At 40.5% G+C, this 18,974-nt stretch overlaps 1 protein-coding gene across 8 annotated transcripts in view; it reads right to left on the bottom strand.

Moving 5' to 3' along the window:
• The window catches only part of PALLD (palladin, cytoskeletal associated protein), a 383,115-nt gene that overhangs the window by 257,086 nt on the left and 107,055 nt on the right, over positions 1-18,974 (bottom strand). Inside the window, exon 1 of one of the 8 annotated variants that reach the window (XM_070505043.1) lies at positions 3,241-3,877. The exons of 6 other annotated variants lie outside the window; for them this stretch is intronic. The gene's annotated coding sequence lies outside the window, so the exon portion shown is untranslated. Of the gene's footprint in view, positions 1-3,240; positions 3,878-18,974 lie in introns of those variants that run through there. One more of the 8 variants, XM_070505042.1, reaches the window with a different exon arrangement.

Genomic DNA, 18,974 nt, shown 5'->3' with positions numbered 1-18,974 from the left:
TCATCAAGAGACATGCATACACTGCCAATACTGATCTCTGTGGCCCTCTGGTACAAGGGGCTAGACTGGCACTTGCCTCTTTCACAACTGATGCCTCCCCACGCTTGACATGGGATATCCCTCTCTCACTTATTGGAGATGGTTGAGTCTCTTCTCCTACCATAGTCTTTGGCTCTTGAGGAGCACAACAGAGAAATCCTACTCTTCCCCATTTTCTTAAACAGAAAAAATGTTTCAAATTTCAGAAATAATGGTGAGGTCAAGCCTACAATAAATAGAAAGTATAGTTCTTGCTCTAAGTAATAAAAAGGAAAAAAACACTGTGAGCCAGTTCAGCCAGCAATTTCCACGTTAAAAAAAAAGTTCAAGTTGGAGCCATGTGGTCTCAATAAAGTAGTAAAATATATTTTCTTTACCCTACACTTCATATGCCCATAACCTTCCTTTTAAATCATCTCTAACCAGCCCCAAATCACTCTGACCGCAAATCATTTGGTGGCTTTCGTCTCCAGGCAATGGAATGTGCTGGAGTAGACGGGGAGTCGCTACCAAGAGTGCTCAGAGGGAGCTTCCACTCCCTTCGCTCAGGCACACAGACCCCAGCAAAGCCCTGAAAGGGTTCCGCGCTGAGATAGCACATGACATCATAGCTCAATCATTCAGGAAAAAACTGCACCGGCTGCAGAATAGCACAACATGCCACAAACCACAGTGGGCAGATAAAGCCGAAGAACAGCTTTTCTTATGAAAACATTCACGAATACCACAGGCAGCTGGCAGAGACACGTTTAATTACATTTACAGAAACCCATTGTATCCATCAGCCCCACCATCTTTGGAGCTGACCAACAAATGGGAAGGTCACTGAAGCCCGTCATTGAAATGGGAAAGCCAGGAGAGCCTGACGTGTATATGTCATTGCATTTCATAATGTATACTGTGACTTAGATTTGACCAGCTGTAAAATCGTTTGACAGGCTTTGAAAGGGTTTCCAAGTGAATTAGATCTCAACAGTAACTGATCTTTAAATTTATAGCTGGAGATTAAGAGCAGCCCAAGGTGTCAGAAATCAATTATTCAATTCATGATTAATTTAAGTGACACCGAGCTTATCCTGGGCATAAACAAAGCTCAAGCGACTGCCATCTGCCATCACATCAGAGGACCCAGTCTTGTATTCTGCAAGTGCCACTGGAACTTTTGTTTATTTTTTTAAAAGGAACTGTTCAAAGAGTTAAGTGTATAGACTTTGAAGGGATGGTAAACGTATTAGGTGTGCCTGTAGGCACCTCAGAGAACCAAAGTTCAACATGCATTGATAAAGTATGATTAAAGCTTAAGGGAAAAACCTGTCCAAATAAAAATGCTATTTTCAAGAGTACGTAAGCATCATCTTCCAATAATTGCTAAAGTGGGAGTTTGAAGGGAGACTGCAGAATCTTCTATGAGACAAGAAGGATATGCCTGGACAGCCCTGTGGACTGTTCTAATTTTAGCCCTAGAAAGCAATCATTGCTGCTAATTCTAGTCTGTGATTTCACCTAAGTGAAGGGAGATTTCCAATAGCAAAAAGGAAAAAAGACCCAGCAGGATCACAGAACAAACAAACAAACAAATGAAAACAGTGTTGATCAAGGTGGGTCTCCTTCCTGAAGGAACAATGAAAGATTATATAGTAGCTGGCGACACTAATGTCTAGTAGCTGTAATCTTTTCAGAAACATGTTATTTTATAGCCTGGTAACATATCTGGCAATTATCTTTTTCATCAGACACCCAAGGATAACTTTCCGTTTCAGTTGGGGGTGAGGGGAAAGCTCAAATGCATGCTCAAACTATCTTCATGTAACCTCTAAAACAATGGTCAGAGAAAATGCAAGACTCTTAGGTTACTGAAAATAACCTGTTTGCCATTATGTGGGCAGTTATAAGCTAGGACTTGTAAATTGCTGGGTTCAGCAGAGATTTCCCATGGATTCATCAGCAACAGAAATAAACAAGCATTCCACTGAGCTCCACTTGCAAGTGTGAGAAGAGCTATTGAAAGTCTTTATCATCATGTGGACAAGAATTCAACTTAACCTACCAGGATGTTAAACTGTATTTATCCTGATGATTTTCCTCATCATCAGAAAGTTGAAAACAAACTTCAGCCCCCTTCTCAGGCGCTTCTCCTCCCTCGCCCTTGTCACACACCACATCACCCCTCTCTTTCATCAACAGCCTACGTGCCTGTCAAGTGAGAGGTGACTTCAGCATCCCTAGGGCTCAGGTGTCAGGGTCTTTATGCTTGTAACGCTGGTAGCTTGGGAGAAATCTCTTTAAAAGTCATGCTGGTTACCACTGGATTAGCTAATATCAAGAATTCACAAAAACTGAATATTTATAGAGCAGTGACGGCAATGCTTTCCATTAAAACTAATGGAGAATTGTCAGTTTTTCAGTTCAGTCTTTCCATGGTAGAGGAGTCATCAGGAATGCATTTTTCCCTATTGTATTCTGCCTGCCACTTGTTCCCTGAGAACCGCAGCCAACTGAATGCTAACGAAGACAGGACTGGTCCAAAGGGCTTAGAGGAGAACAAGGGAATGAGAACGATAGCATTCGATTTTGTTAGACAAAGGAATGCCATCAAGTGAAACCCAAGACAAACAGACAACTTTGGGGCAAACGAAGAGCAACAGGTGTGAAAACGCCCAGATTTCTCCTGGGTAAAATCACCAAAACCTTCCGTTAAAGTGTTTCCAGCTAAAGTTCATTCAGCAACCGAGCAGCAGTTAGGCTGGCAGAGATTGCTCGCTCCGTGAAAGTTTCCTTCTACTTCAACCAGGCATGGAGCAGATTACCAAGAAATTAGAAAGAATACAAACAAACCTGGCGCATCCGCTGCAGATATTTAAACGCCTGAAAGCGAAGCACCTCTCAAAGTATCACTTTTTAATGGGAAAAAAAAAGGGAGGGGGATTCAACCTCACGCCTCTCTCCCCTCCCCCAGCCCAACTCTAACAACAGAGAAGCCGCGCGGAGCAGGACTCACCACCGCGCCCCCCCCCCCCCCCGCCCCCTAAGAGCGGTCCGAGGTGGGGATTAGGCAAACCGTGGCGGAAGACCGTCTTCTGAGCTCACTGCAAGTAAACCCCGAGAACTGTACGTTCCACAGAAGTATCTGCATGCTACTGCCGGGAAACGCTGCAAAGCGTTCTTTCCTGCAGCCCTACATATATAAATGCTCTCACTTACCAGTTGAGCAGGAAAACCCCTCTTGCCCCTAAAGAAGCTCCTCTCGGGGGTCCTTCAGATCTCAGCGATTCCTAGCTTGCAACTTCAGGGCTCCGAGTTCGGTCTAGTTTGCAGGATACAACAGAGAAAATGAACGGGCCGCCGAGCTGCCAAAAGCCCGGCCCCTTGCAGGCTGCAATGAAGACGTCTTCGCGTCCTCGGGTCCCTGGAAGCCTCCTGGCGGCGAGGCAGCCGCGAGCAGGCTGCGTCTCGACAGTCCGGCTGCAGCCGCCAGTGCGCTGCGTCTCGCCAGGGAGCCGCGTGTGCGCGGTGTGTGTCAGAGAGGGGGCTGCTGGGGAGGGGGAGAGGGTGTGTCCTGGGGAGGAATGCTGCTAACTTCCAGAAATAACACTGAGAGGGGCCGGCGGGCGGTCCATCTCCCCTTACTCCCAGCCCCTAGTACACTTAGAAAAGGCTCTTACTTTGTCCGGGGCTTGCAGTCACCCATGGAGAAGGTAATGAGCAAGTTCCACCCACGGTTTCTAAAGCCCGTTCAAGTGTGGATTGAAGCATTTCCTAAAGACCTCTGTGCGTTTAGTCAACATGCTGTCTCTCAAGACACCTTGGGGGGAAATCCAAGTGGTAACTAGTAGCGAATTTGTATTCATTATAAAAGAAATCCATTTCCCTCTGGAGCTTCCTTATATACCCTTCCACGCAGGGGGTATCTTTCAGTGACGCTCTCCATCTGCGAATTAAATTGCTTCTCTGATGCTGCCTTATTGCAAAGCTAAAAATTAATTACTACATTACACATGAAGCCCTTAGGAAGGGGAATGCCAAAAGTAAATCTGGTTTTTGTTCTTTTTTATGTTGAACAAGCCCGCCATTAATCAAGTCTTTCCACCAACATCTAGGGAACAGACCCAAGATTGCGACTCACTGCGAGAGGAATATGTGCATGGGTCTGGTGTCCTACAGCCTCTGCAGCATTATGTCATAGTGACTCAGTTACCACACAGACAGATGTTATGGAGAAACAATAGAAGAAACAAAACCAACCCTTTAATAAAGACCTAGTTACTTCCCAGCTATAACTGATTGGCAGACAAGGCCTAATTTTTAAACAGTTTTAAAGATGATTTCACCACTTCCATTGTTTCTCATCGTCGAATCACAGAACAGCTTATCATGGGTCAATCTGGGAAACAGAAACCCAGGATTGCATTTGGAAATTTAAGGAAGAAATTTGTAGGGGACCCACGAAGCTATGAATTTTAATGTAGCGTATAAAACGTCAATGGCATGATAGAGTCTTGAAGTCAATTAGAAACTCTATCAGAAGGTCTGTTCCAGAAAGAGAATCATCTTGAGAGGTCCGGATAGAGATAGGGCAAAAAATGTTTTTTGAAGTGAAAATAAAATGTTGAGAGTTTGGCGTGTATCCTTCTTAGTTTATTTTTATTATGCTGAGGAAGTGATGGATCATAAAATAGTGAATTTCTTTCTCCCTTATTAAAATTCCTCTCTCCTTTGGGAATCAATGTAAAGTTAGTAAGCATGAGATTACTTTTCAAACTGAAAATATTCTGGGATTAGTAGGTTTAGTCCCTGTATGTCATTAGGTCCTTTAGTTTTCTTCCTCTACACTTCATTTGTAGAGTTTTACTAGAGTCACTGAATAACAGAGTCAAATACTTTTGTTCCTCTGAAAGGCATCACAGTAAAGCAGAGTGGCCTTGTTGGGTGCGTCTCACTAAGAAACAATTCAGGTCCTAACCACCTTTCTCATCTCCAGGAAGGGGTGTTAGAATAGTCTTTCCTCTGGGCATTAGGAGAAATATGTTTTTGATTAAAATGCCCAGGCAAAAGCAGAAGGACAAATTGGGGTGTGGGGGAGGTTCAGTATGTGTTCACCATGAGCACAGCAACCTGAGCAGCCCCTTCGACTGCCTTGCTAAAACTGTGAACATTTTGGAAGTCCGAAATTTCGTTGTAACATCCAACATGTGTAAATAACCTCGTCAAAGATGGCACCCCTTTCGGTGGTCATGTGTGGGTGTGTGGATGAGACTGAAGGGATAGATGAAATTTCTGCTGTCCTTCCATATCCTATACCCCAGGAGGCTACCTTTTGGGTTGCAGCTATTAGTGGTGCCAAATGTTTCTGGAAACCCCACCTTTCGTTTCTATGCTCTGCCTATTGGCTTGTGTTCCAATTGAGAACTAACCCAATGCTGAATGTTCCGGAGAGTTTCTGGGGTCAGGAGAGGGAGTGGTGACCATGCTCTCAGTGTGTGTGGTCTGTAGAGCACCTGTCTCAGAAGAGGGGGAAGGGGAACTTGTTGAAAATGCAGATTCCCTGGGCCCTGCTCAGAACTACTGAATTAGTAACTTTCTGTCTGGGAGCCATATGTCAGCTTGTGTGTGTGGCTATAGGTCAATGTTTTCATAAGTGATACATTCATATAATTTAAATAAAGCTATACACACTGCAGTTTCCTTCCTACCACAGTTTCCCTATGTCCAGTCCATACATATCCTCGCAGGTAACCATTTATCAATGTTTTCTGTAGTCTTCCAGGTTTCTTTACGCACAAACCTGCAAATATAAATTCTTAACTCTTCTTTCTTTATTTCTTAAAAATACTATATCCAGGACAATTACTGTCCATTATCTTACTCCTTCGTTTAAATATCCTGTAGGATCTTTTCTATATCATATGTTCAATGGTTCATTAATTTGGAAACAAACACTTATTAAGCACCTACTATATGCCAAGTACTGTTCTATGTGCTACAGATACAGAAATGGACAAACTGGCAAAAAGTTCTGCCCTGTAGCATTTAAACCTTGGGGAGGGAAGCACATAAAGCAGACAATAAACATCATAAATAAGAAAATTATGTTTTGTGTTAGACTGTAATAGGAGTAATTGAAAAAATAGAGCAAGATAATGGGGACCGGGAATGTTGGGGAGGAGATTTTAGTTTTAAATGGAGTAGTCAGAGGTGGCCTTATTGAGAAAGTGACATGTAAGCAAAGACTTCATGGCGGTGAGGGAGTAAGCTTTGGGATTATTTGGGGAGTATGGTGTTCCAGGCCGAGAGAACAGCCATTGCAAAGGCCCTGAAGTGGGACAATGACTAACACATACGAGGAACTGCAGAGAGGCCAGTGTAGCTGGAGCAGAGAAAGTGAGGTTGAGTGTCATAGGAGATCAGAGAGGCAAGAGAGGACCAGCTCATGTCGAATCTTGTAAGTCAGTGTAAGGATTTTGGCTTTTACTCTAAGAGCAATGGGCAGCCATGGGAGGGTCTTGAAAAGAGGAGAGACGTGATACATATACATATCAGAGCATAAAACATGTTCATGTTCAATGTTGCACAGCATTCCCTGGGATAAATGGGCCACAATTTATTTAATCAAGACCCCACCAATAGACATTTGAGTTGTTTCTAATATTTTGCTATTAAACAATGTTACAAACTTCCACATATGACCCTTTACACTTGTGCAGGTGTATCTCTGGTATTAATTCCCACAAGGGGATTACTGGATTATGTATTTATAATTTTGATAGATACAGCCAAATTGCCCTTCAAAGAGCTAAACCAGTTGACACTCCCACTAACAATGTTGAATAATGCTGTTTCCCCACGGCCTTGCCTATAGAGTACGTAATCAAACTTCTGGGTAATTGACAATCTGATAGGTGAAAAATGATGTCTCAAGATAGTTTTTACTTGCATTTCTCTGATTTTGAGTGAGGTTGAGCAACTTTTTCATATGTTTAAGACTCAATTCCATTTCCTTTGTTGTGGCCTCTCTTTATATACTTTGCCCATATTCTGTTGAGTTCCTAGTCTTTTTCTTTATAGATTTCTTGAAACTCCATATATGTTAAGAAGACTATTTCTTTGTGCTATAAGCTACAGATTATCTTCTCATTTGGCTTTTGACTTGGTTTATGGTATCCTGTGATGTGCAAAAGTTTCTAATTTTTATGTAGTCAGAGAAAGTATGTAGAAAGTCCTTTCCAATATCATATACTTGTGATTTTACTTTTTGACACTGAAATATTTGGTCCATTTATATTTTATCCTGATTCAGTTTATAAGGTATTAAGGGATGGATCCTGCTTTATTTTGTTCCAGTTAATGATCCAGTTTCCCCACTACCACTTTAAAAAAAATAATTTAAAAAATTTTTAATTGTGGTAAAAAACACAAAACATAAAATTTACCATCTCAGCCACTTTTAAGTATATAGTTCAGAAGTGTCAAGCATATTCACGTTGTTGTGCAACAGATCTCTAGAAATTTTTCATCTTGCAAAGCTCTATGCCCACTGAACAACAACTCCCTATTTCCCCCTCCCCCCATTCCCTGGCAACTACCATTCTACTTTGTGTTTCTAGGAATTTGACTGCTCTAGATACCTCATATAAGTGGAATCATACAGTGTTTGTCTTTCTGTGACCGATTTATTTCACTTAGCATAATATCCTCAAGGTTCATCCATGTTGTAGCATATGACAGGATTTCCTTCCTTTTTAAGGCTGGATAATATTCCATTGTATGTGTATACCACATTTCCTTTATCCCTTCATCTGTTGATGGTCATTTGGATTGCTTATACCTCTTGGCTATTGTAAATAACGGGGCTATGAACATGGGGGGAGCAGATATCTCTTTGAATCCTGCTTTCAATTCTTTTGGATATATGCCCAGAAGTGGGATTGCTGCATTATATGGTAAGTCTATTTTTCATTTTTTGAGGAACCTCTATACTGTTTTCCATAACAGCTGCACTATTTTACATTCCCATCAACAGAGCACATGGGTTCCAAGTTTGCCACATGCTTGCAAACACTTGTTATTTTCTTTTTGTTTGTTTGTTTTTGTTTGATAGTGGCTGAGTATGAGGTGATATCTCATTGTGGTTTTGATTTGCATTTTTCTAATAACTAATGATGTTGAGCATCTTTTCATATGCTTGTTGGCCATTTGAATGTCATCTTTGGAGAAGTGTCTGTTCAAGTTCTTTGCCATTTTTTAATGGGGTTGGTTTTTTTATTGTAGGAGTTGTAGGAGTTTTTGTTGTTTGAATTGTGGGAATTCTTTATGTATTCTGGATATTAACCCTTTATCAGAGATATGATTTGCAAATACTTTGTCCTATTCCAAGGTTGGTTTTTCACTCTGTGGATTGTGTCCTTTGATGTGCAAAGCTTTTCAAGTTTGGTGTAGTCCCTCTTGTCTGTTTTTGCTTCTTTTGCCTGTGCTTTGCCCTACTATCACTTTCTGATAGTAATTTTTTTCCTACTGTTTTGAGATGCCATTTTAATCATGTATGCAATTCATACATGTGGTTGGGTCTATTTCTGGACATTCTATTCTCTTTCCTTGGTTGATCTCTTAGCTCAAGTGCCCCTACCACACTGTTTTAATTACTGAGGCTTTTAATTTTAATATCTCATGGGTGTAATTCTCTCATTGCTCTACTCTCTCAGATTTTCCTAGTTTTCCTTTTTGTTTATTTTTCCATGTGTATGTCAGAGTAAATAAATAATAACAATGATAGATACCTTTATTACTATTTTTATTATTAGAATTAAATTTAGAAAATTAACATATAGAGAATCTATATCTTTATGTTGTAGAGTTTTCCTAGCCAAGAAAAAGGTAGATCTTTCCATTTGTTCAAATCTTATTTTGTGTCCTTCAGGAACATTTTACAGTTTTCTTCCTATATATCTTGCAGATTTATTGTTACATTTATTCCTAGGTATTTTATCTTTTTATTACTATTGTAATGGGGTCTTAGCTCATTATATCTTCTTACTGGATAAAATCAACTAATTACAGTGTATTCATTTTGTACCATTCTGTCTTACTAAATTCTTTTGTTGTTTGTAGATATTTCTCAATTCTCTTATATTTCTACCTATATCATCCAAAAATAAAAGTTAATTCTCTGCTTTCCAATTTTTATACTTTTAGTTTCTTTTTTCTATTTCTATTAGGTACATAACATATTAAATAACAGTAGTCATAGTGGGCATTCTTGTCTTATATTTGATTTTAATGGCAATGTCTCCAGTGTTTCCCCAATAGGCACGCTATGAGCTTGGGACTGAAAATGATATATTTTATTATGCTTAGGAAATATTAATTCTTATTTTATTGAGGACTTTTTTGGGATCAAGTATGATTATTGGCTTTTGTTCAAATGCTTTTTTTAGTATCTTTAGAAATGATCGTATAATTTTTCTCCTTACATCTATTAATTCAATGGAATATAATAAATTTCTTAGTAATGAACTATCTTTGCATTCCTATAATAAACTCCACTTAGTCATGATAATTTTTTTTTCAAGGAAGATTATCCCTAAGCTAACATCTGCCACCAATCCTCCTCTTTTTTCTGAGGAAGATTGGCCCTGAGTTAACATCCGTGCCCATCTTCCTCTACTTTATATGTGGGATGCCTGCCACAGCATGGCTTGACAAGCAGTGCGTATGTCGGTACACAGGATCCGAACCAGCGAACCCCAGGCTGCAGAAGCAGAGTGTGAGAACTTGACGGATGTGCGACCAGACCAGCCCCATGATAAATATTTTTTAATATGCTGGTAGATGCTATTTACTAATATTTTATTTAGAAATTTTGCATTGATATTCATAATTGAAATTTTTGATAATTTTTTGCTTTATTGCATTGTGATCAAAGAATATTGCCTGTTTCTATCTTTTAGAATTGATTTTTTCTTTGTGGACTGATTTATGGTCCATTTTCAAGTATGTTACTTGGTCACTTCAAAAAAACAATGCTACCTGTATTTTCAGCATACAGAGTTGAATAACATATATCTTATTATTAATTATGTTATTTATGTCTTCTTTATACTTCTCATATTTTCACCTGATTTATCATGGACTGAGAGAATTTTCATTTCTGTGTATTTCTCCTTGCATCTTGGGTAATTTCTGCTTTATAATGTGGCTTCTATGTTATTTGGTGAATATATATCCATAATTGTTACAGCTTCATTTTGAGTTTCATTTTTTAGTATTAGAAAGTCAAGGGGCCGACCCGGTGGCACAGTGGTTAGGTTCGCATGTTCTGCTTCGGAGGCCTGGGGTCTGCTGGTTCGGATCCCGGGTGCGGACATGGCACCGCTCATCAAGCCATGCTGTGGCAGGCGTCCCACATGTAAAGTAGAGGAGGATGGGCATGGATGTTAGCTCAGGGCCAGTCTTCCTCAGCAAAAAGAGGAAGATTGGCAGCAGATGTTAGCTCAGGGCTAATCGTCCTCAAAAAAAAAAAAAAAACAAACCTCAAACCCTTCTTCTGATATTGATTTCTTGGCTTGAATTCTACCTTATCTAATAGTATGGTCATAACCTTACTTTATTTTCAATTCCCTTTGCCCAGTATGTCTTGTCTTACTCTTTCTCACTCAGACTTTCTGAATCACCTTGATCTACCTGTGTCTCGTACATTTTTGTGATGCAGTCCACTGCCTCCATCCTTGCTCGCTCAGTTCCTGCATCTGCTGTAACAAAACAATGGATTAGCTTTCTGCTGTTGCTCTCCAGATGAGTCCCTCGTCTTCAGGGAGAAAAATTGTTTTCCTGGGGCTTTGTGAGATCTCAGCACCTAGATGGCTTGCATGAGTACTTACATGCTATTTCATGAACAAAATGTTTGTATCTGTCATTTAGGCTTATATTTACAGTATTTTTGTTCAGGAGTCCCTATTATTTCTATAATACAGCAAATTTAAAATGACTGCTTCCAGAATCAGCTTTAGAATGATTATTTTGGTGGTGAAACAAATAATACTCCACTTGGGCAGACTGACACGTGATCTCTTTTGATGCACCCCATAATACGAAGTTGGGCAGAGCAGGTATCCACATTAAACAGATGGGAAATTTTATTTCCTCACTATTTCTTACACAAGTAGACAGGTAATTCAGCTTTCAGATGCACTACAGAAAGGCCTTGATGTGGGGAGAGATGTTTTCCAGAGCCCGAAGCAGTTCAAATTGATAATTTGACAGAGTTTCAAATTAATAATAAGTAGTGATGGTAGATTTAACTCTCTTCTGAAAATGCTAACATTGTTGAAACAGTGGAGAGTTTACCTAGGGAGGTCATGGAATCTGCTTTTCTGGTCAACTTTAAAAATAAAAGAGATCCTCATCTCTTTCCGGCAGTTTGAGTGTGGTCCTTCCCCAAGGCACAGGTGACGGGATAAGCCTCCGGTGTCTCCTTCCTCTTGAATGCTCGAGAAGAACATCTCTGGGGTCCAGATGATTCATTTTCAAACTTAGGCCCCAGAGCTATGATCTGTCAGGAGATTGTTATCAATGATATTCAGATTTAAAAGCATAAAGTGGTTATGTAACAAGATGCTACCTAATGGAGAAATTTAAGTAAGGACCCAATTATAGCATAATAATGCTACTTCTTTCTAGGGGTTAGAGACAGGGAGATTACAATCAACTTCAAATTCCTCATGTTAAAGGAAACATAAGAATTTCCACATATCTTTTTCTGGCCTGAAAGAAAATAGGTGAAGCGGGGAAAAACATGGAAATCTTTCACATCGAAACACTTCAGGGTTATGTTTTCTACTAACCAGAAATTCCGAAGTTGTCTCAAGATTCAACATCTGAATCACACTGACCAGCGAGACTTTGTTTGAGCAAGACTGGAATTCTGAACATTCTTAGAGGCTTCATAAAAATCCCCAAATGATGGACAAATGCTTATGTTGTGGTCATGCAAAGAAAAGCCCCCTTGTGATTTGGGATTGAGTTTGTTCATTTTATATTTATAGTATCTACACCAAAGGAATGTAGAATTTGGCATGGGGAGAGGACGAGGAAGTAGGGAGAAGTAAGGAATGGAGACCAGGTTTGGTATGCTCGCGAGGGGGTGTGTGTGTGTTTTGACCTAGAGCCTATGAGGTATGGGGGAGAAGGAGTGTTTGATAGTTCTGTTTGTTTGATTTTAAAACAAAATCTTCAGGTCTCTAGTACGGGAGAATGACTGGAAGAAGTTTTTCCTTTCCTTGTTAGCAGCACCATCTGTTTACAATGAAAGCTCGGCTTCCACTTTTTGGTCCAAATGAAAGCCCTAGGGTGCCCATATAAGTCAAACAGATGATGCACGTGTTCGCAGACCTGAAGCATCCTCCTCTTTTGCCTGCACGGGGCTTTCAGGGGAGATTTACACAGCATCTTATCCCTACATAAATTCAGGATAATAAAGCTTCTGAGAAGCAAAGGTGGGTCATAGGTCACCGGAATTCACAACCCAGGCAGTTCATCTGCCTCCTCACAAAATGATGGACCCCTTGGGTCACACTTGCCAGGAGAGAAGAGGGCAAGTGGCAAAAGAGCCATTTCTTTCACTACTTGTCACGGAATTCTTATATATTTGGGAGAGGGACTTACACACTAAAACAAGGAAATATGAAAATATAGTCTTCTCACAATTGCTGAAACTAGACCCGAGTTCCAGATATAGATGCATGTTTTCAAAAACAGCAAAGAGTAAGCAAACAAGATAAAAATATCTAGTCCCAAAATATCAAGACTGGGGTGGGGGGTGAGGGGTGGAAGGCCAAGGAGTTGAAAACAGGAGCCAGGAACCCTGACTTTCTCATTCTGATTTAGGGATTTGCGGCGAGGGATTTGCTACCTCTCCCCGAAAACAAACTTCAAATAAGGATTTGTAGGACAATAACAGCAGTGAATAAACTGTAAGGCTTGAAGATTTTTACAGTGACAGGAGAAGTTTTACGTAACAATGTTATTTGCATGCCGTTAGATCAATCAAGTCTTTAGTCATTGTTTATTGAACCGAGCCTCTGCTGGATTATCTGATGGAAGGCCTGGGCCTAAACTTTCAGAGATTTATCAATGGCTGGGGAAGAGAAAAAACACAACAGAACAAACCCATATGCCTTTCAAACAGCTGAAGAATCACTAAGTTTGTATCTGCTAGTCTGGAAGGTGGTTCTCAAGTTGTGGGCATCACAATCAAATGGGGTTTGATAAAATGCAGATTCCCAGGCACCACCGCTTGGATTCAGAGAGCCAGGGAAGGGCCCATAGATCTGTATTTTAAATCAATATCCTTAGTCATGTGATGAAAATTGAACCTCAAAACCTACATTGAGAATCGCTAGTCTAGAATATTATATTACTTTATCAAAAAAGAGGTGAGAGGGAAGTAACATTTGCTGAGTTCTTACTACCTGTAGTTTTTATATGCACTATGTCATTTAATCCTGACAAAAATTTTGTGCGGCAAGTATCGACAGTTTAGTCAGGAATTTAGTGAGGGTCTGCATCTAAAGTCTGGACTCTTCTCTTGACAAGCGTGTGCCTCTTCCTGAGATGGGACAAAGTCAGGGGGTGTGGGCGAGACTGCATCACCTGGGTGTGGCATGTGCTTGTCTGAGGCTGTCTCCCCTAAGTCAGTCTCCATCTGGCCCCCAAAGTTATCTAGCAAATACAAATCTGACCATGGCATTACATTATACTATTTTTATTACTCTTTGGCTTACTTTTTCGTTGAGCAGTATAATTTAGACATCTTTTTGGTTGAGTTCCTTGATTTTTTGCCCATTGGAGGACAATTTGTTTGTCACTGCCACTAATGAAAAAAACTAATTAAGTATCATTAATCCAGCCTGTTGACCACGTTATTAACATGGAGCTAGGGTGGTTTGTGGCTTGGCTTTGGTTAATTTTGCTCTGTTGCATGACAGAAGGCTGTGAGTTATATCCACTAGCCTTCTTGAACATTTATGCTATGAGGCAGGAAAATGTGTGGATGGATTTGTACAATTTCATCACTACTATTGGAAAAGCTTACAGTGCACACTCTACTGATCCTTGGTTAGAAGAACTATATTTTTCATTATGGAACACCATGTTTTTGTTTAAGACTAAACTAAAAGTTTGGTTACAGTTACATCTGATGTTTTCGAAAGTTTGCAGAAGACTTGGCCAGGGGTAGACCCAGACTAGGGGATTCTGATCTTTTGAGGAATCCATTATCAAAAAAAAAAGGAAGAAGATTCAGAAGTGACAGTTCAATCCTAATAAGACTTCTCAAACATTGTGTTTGTAAGATAACCCTGGTGCTGCTTACAAATACAGGTTCCCTTAGTCATTCTCATCCCTCACTGCTAAGGCTCCATGGAACTGAAACGGTTCTACTGAAAGATCCCTCACTGCAAGGTGAGAGATAGCAGATCCCCAAATTCTCCAATGCTACTGTTTCCAGCCCAGTCTAAGCTGCTGTTCTTTCCAGAGCAGCCACCTGAGGGGCCTCCTAACTGGTTATCCCCACAACAGCCGGCAGCATCATCTTAACATGCAGAGGGGGTTAGGTCATTCCTCTGTTTAAAACAACTAAGTGGCTGCCTATTGCAATTAGATTAAAACAAAAGTCATTTAAATGCTCCACAGGACAGGCATGATATGGCTGCTGCTTACTTCTCGAACGCCTCCATCTCCCTTCTACATTCCAATCTGCTGATTTTCTTGCAGATCCGGGTCCATATCGACTCTTTTCACACTTAGGGCCTTTGCATCAGTTTCTACCCATCCTTCCTATCTTAGCTTTTAAGTAATCTATCTCTTCAAGTCTTCCTCCGTCATTACACTCTGCTTTCCCAACGCCTATCAAAGATATTTTGTGTCTTTGTATAAAGTAATTCTCCTGTAGAAGGGTGGGCTTCATGAGCATGATTATATCCATAGCTTAGCATCCAATGTAGCCTTGACACAGAGTGGACTCAAAAAGGAAGGAGAGGTCAGGGCCTGGTCACGGCTAGGCATCCACCTCATTGAAAACTCCATATAGAGTACTAAACATCCAGATAGGTTGGTTGTTGAATTAAGAGTATGATAAGGGGCCAGCCCTGTGGCCGAATGGTTAAGTTCCCATGCTCCACTTCAGCGGCCCAGGGTTTTGCTGGTTCGCATCCTGAGCGCGGACATGGTACCGCTCGTCAGGCAGCGTCCCACATGCCACAACTAGAAGGACCCACAACTCAAAATACACAACTATGTACCGGTGGGCTTTGGGAGAAAAAGGAAAAATAAAATTAAAAAAAGAGGAAGATTGGTGACAGATGTTAGCTCAGGGCCAATCTTCCTCACACACACAAATTATCCATTAAAAAAAAAAAAAGAGTATGATAAAAAACTGTTGTTGCCTTCCAGAAACCTGAAAATGAATCTAAGAGCATATCCATGTGAGAGAAATGTGTACAAGGATTTATAAAGACCTACAAGATAATGCAACTGAGGAGTTAAGCAGGTGTGAAGCTTGTGAATAAATACATATTTTGTAACAGCCAGCATTTACCTTTGAGGAAAGAACTCATTCTTGTGACTGGGCAGAGGTGATAGGTAGTGTTTTTGATCCCTGATGTTCTCTAAGAGCTTCAAAGCATGATGGAATGAGTATAGCCCCCTGCTGTGCATGTCCGCTACATTTATAAAAGATTTCTGCATCTCCTCCTAATATTCAAATATACTAGCCTTTCAAAACTATTTAATTTTTTTTTAAAGATTTTTTATTTTTTTCCTTTTTCTCCCCAAAGCCCCCCAGTACATAGTTGTATATTCTTCGTTGTGGGTCCTTCTAGTTGTGGCATGTGGGATGCCGCCTCAGCGTGGTTTGATGAGCAGTGCCAAGTCCGCGCCCAGGATTCGAACTGACGAAACACTGGGCCGCCTGCAGCGGAGCATGCGAACTTAACCACTCGGCCACGGGGCCAGCCCCACAAAACTCTTTAATTTTGTACAATGAAATGGATAAAGTAGCAACTAAGCTGGGTGTACAGCTGACAGATTTTTGAGATGCATTGACATATTATTCTGGTGGTTACCTGTAAGAATATGGCCAGTACTGCCTTGGAAAGCCAGTAGTTGGAGATGAGAATGCCCAAAGTTTCTGTTCCCAGATTCTTCCAGAAGCATAAGTTAATTGGCACGGAGGAACCCACTTTAAAGAGTTCCTGCTACCCCGTGGAATGTAGCATGGAGTCTGAATATATCATAAAACCCTACATATCTATAGCTCTTTATAATTTACAAAGCATGTTTACATGATTATTTCATTTATTCATCCCAATTATCTCGTAGGGAGATAATATGATCTCCATCCTAATAAAAAGGAAACTGCAGCTTAGGGTGTAAGTGTCTTGGTTGAGATCATCCAGTCAATAACATAACTACCATTTCACCACTGCCTCATTTCCCTCCCTTATCCTCACTAGAATTACTTTCTTTTCTTCCCCAAGAACAACACAGAACTTTACCGATGATTTCTTTGCTTTGCAATAGTAGAGACTTCAAAATCCTATTTAAACATCTCTCTCCCTCCAAAACTCACCCTCTTACAGTATTTATTTCCCAAGTTGGAAGAAAGTCAGGCTGTGGTGTAGGTGGTAGAGGGAACTTCATAACTATGCTTCCTGATGTTTCACTTTTCTTCTTATGGGTTCCAAAAATAACACTCGTGAGAGTTATTTATTGAGAGAAATTGTTGATACAAGACTTTATATATATCATTTAATTCTCATAATAACCTGAGGCAAGGTTGGTTTTATAAGTATCCTCGTTTTAGAGCACAAGACACCGAAGTTTGAATGAATTTGATAACTTGCCAAAGAGTACATGGGAAATTAGTGAGGGGCCAAGATCCAGACCCCAGGAGTCTGACTCTGCCGTTGTCTTTGCTCTTTCACCTCACTATACTCTTTCATGAACTCTGACGGATTGCACAAGGTTGCAGGGCCCCCCACAACTTGATCAGCCCTTATTCCTACTCTGGTGACCTAGGAGCTGCTAAAGCTGTGAATCCAGAGTGAGGGAACCCATCTCTGAACCTCATTCTCCCACAACGGCCTGCCTGCTTATAAGAAATCAGCTTATAGGCAATAGGCAGGTTATAGGATTCTGGAGGGGAAAGGAGATTATTTCTCCTGGTGTCTGAATCATTTAGGATTAGGTTTAGCTGCATATCCTATCTACCCCAACCCACCTCCCAACTAAAACCAAAACAAAACACAAAAATGAGTAATTTACAAATTAAACCAGTCAGACATTTATTTCTCTATCATGTAAAAGAGATGTAAAGTTAGCATGTTTGGGAGCTCCTGAGCATCAGCTCAGGAGCATCAGAGACTCAAGGTTCCTTCTATTTTGCTGTTCTGCCCTTATTAGTTTGTCGCCTCATTTCCAAGTTGGAAGCTTGCATGCTGATTCTAGCCAGGAAGAAGGAAGAAGAAAGAAGCAGTAAGGGCATGTGTCAGCTGTCTCTTAAGGTCCCCACAGCACTTCTGCTTACATCTCTGTGATGGTCTGGACTTAGTCAAACTGCCATACCTGTGGTTAGGAAGCCATGTACCTGGCTAAGATTCAGGGGTTCTATTACTTGAGGAATGAGTGAGAACTGGCATTGGGGTAAGCAAGCAGCAATCCTGCCAGTCTCCACTCTAGAATCTCTTATGACATCCCATAGCAGTCATTCCCAAAACTTAAGGTCTTAAGAATCATCTGGGAAGCTTGTTAAAAATTCAGATTCTCAGAGCCACCATTGAAGATTTTGATTTAGAAGATTAGGGATGGGGCCCAGTAATCCTCATTTTTCTCATTTAGCCTATCCCCTCATTCAGGTAATCTTGAGGGAAATGGTTAGGGACCTGTCTGCCTTTTGAGAAATACCATATGGGGTTCTAACTAGAAACCAGGAATAGAAAATAGAGGGTATGATGCAATCTGGTGAACTCAGTTAGGAAAATAAACCCCATTTGTTTCTCCACTAGTAAAATGATATACGTTATCTAACCTGCTTCTCTAGGAGCTGCAGTAGTTTCCCAACTGAAAGCAAGCAAATTCTCTTTTGTAAGAAAAGAGGATGAAATTGACAAAATAGTCTTTTAATTCTGCAAACCGTCTTAATCTGAATTAACTTTGGATATTTTTCAAATTAGGATTCATCCTTTAAAAATTATCGAATGTAGAGCTTTTATCCTTAAGGTGTGAAATGAGAAAAAGTTTAACCATCTCAAAAGATGCATGCAGCCATTAGAATCCCTTCTCCACATGATTTAAAATAAGACAAGGTAGAAAGAAGATAGGGTGGGGCATAGATAGAATGAAGGCAGAATATCTATGGTTACAGATTCTTTGGTCACCAAATTAAGGTGGACTCCTTGAAATCCAACCTAGTTTAAACTCACAGCCAAAAGGAATATGTAAAGAATAGGCAAAAAATACTGTAGCAGTCATCAAAACCCAAAGTCTGTTAAAAAAAAAAGAGAGAGAGAAAAATGGTAAGACTATCATTCCTTCCTTAACAATCACGTCATAAATAACTTTCCCCAGCTAGCAACAAACTCTTTTCATCCATAACTTGAAGGCAGAGACCTCATAAATTGACTGGGATAGTCTTCCCCCGTTTGACCACAGAGCAGTGATTATTTAAAACTGAAGGCTCCTGCTGATATATGTTTCAGAGTGAGTCACTGATGGGATTCAGAACAGTTGACATTCATTGCTTTGCTGACTGACACCTCAAAGACCGTGCAAGAGGAATCACAAGCATCCCCTTTGGCTGGGGACGCAGCAACATGGTCCTTCAGATGTCATCAGACATCTCTGAGATTCGCCCTGAGGATCACTACCACTGCTGTGCATCCCATCCA

Source organism: Equus asinus, chromosome 3 (genome assembly GCF_041296235.1).
Source record: "Equus asinus isolate D_3611 breed Donkey chromosome 3, EquAss-T2T_v2, whole genome shotgun sequence".
In the NCBI taxonomy this organism is placed as follows: domain Eukaryota; kingdom Metazoa; phylum Chordata; class Mammalia; order Perissodactyla; family Equidae; genus Equus; species Equus asinus.
This window is presented reverse-complemented; position numbering and strand designations above follow the sequence as displayed.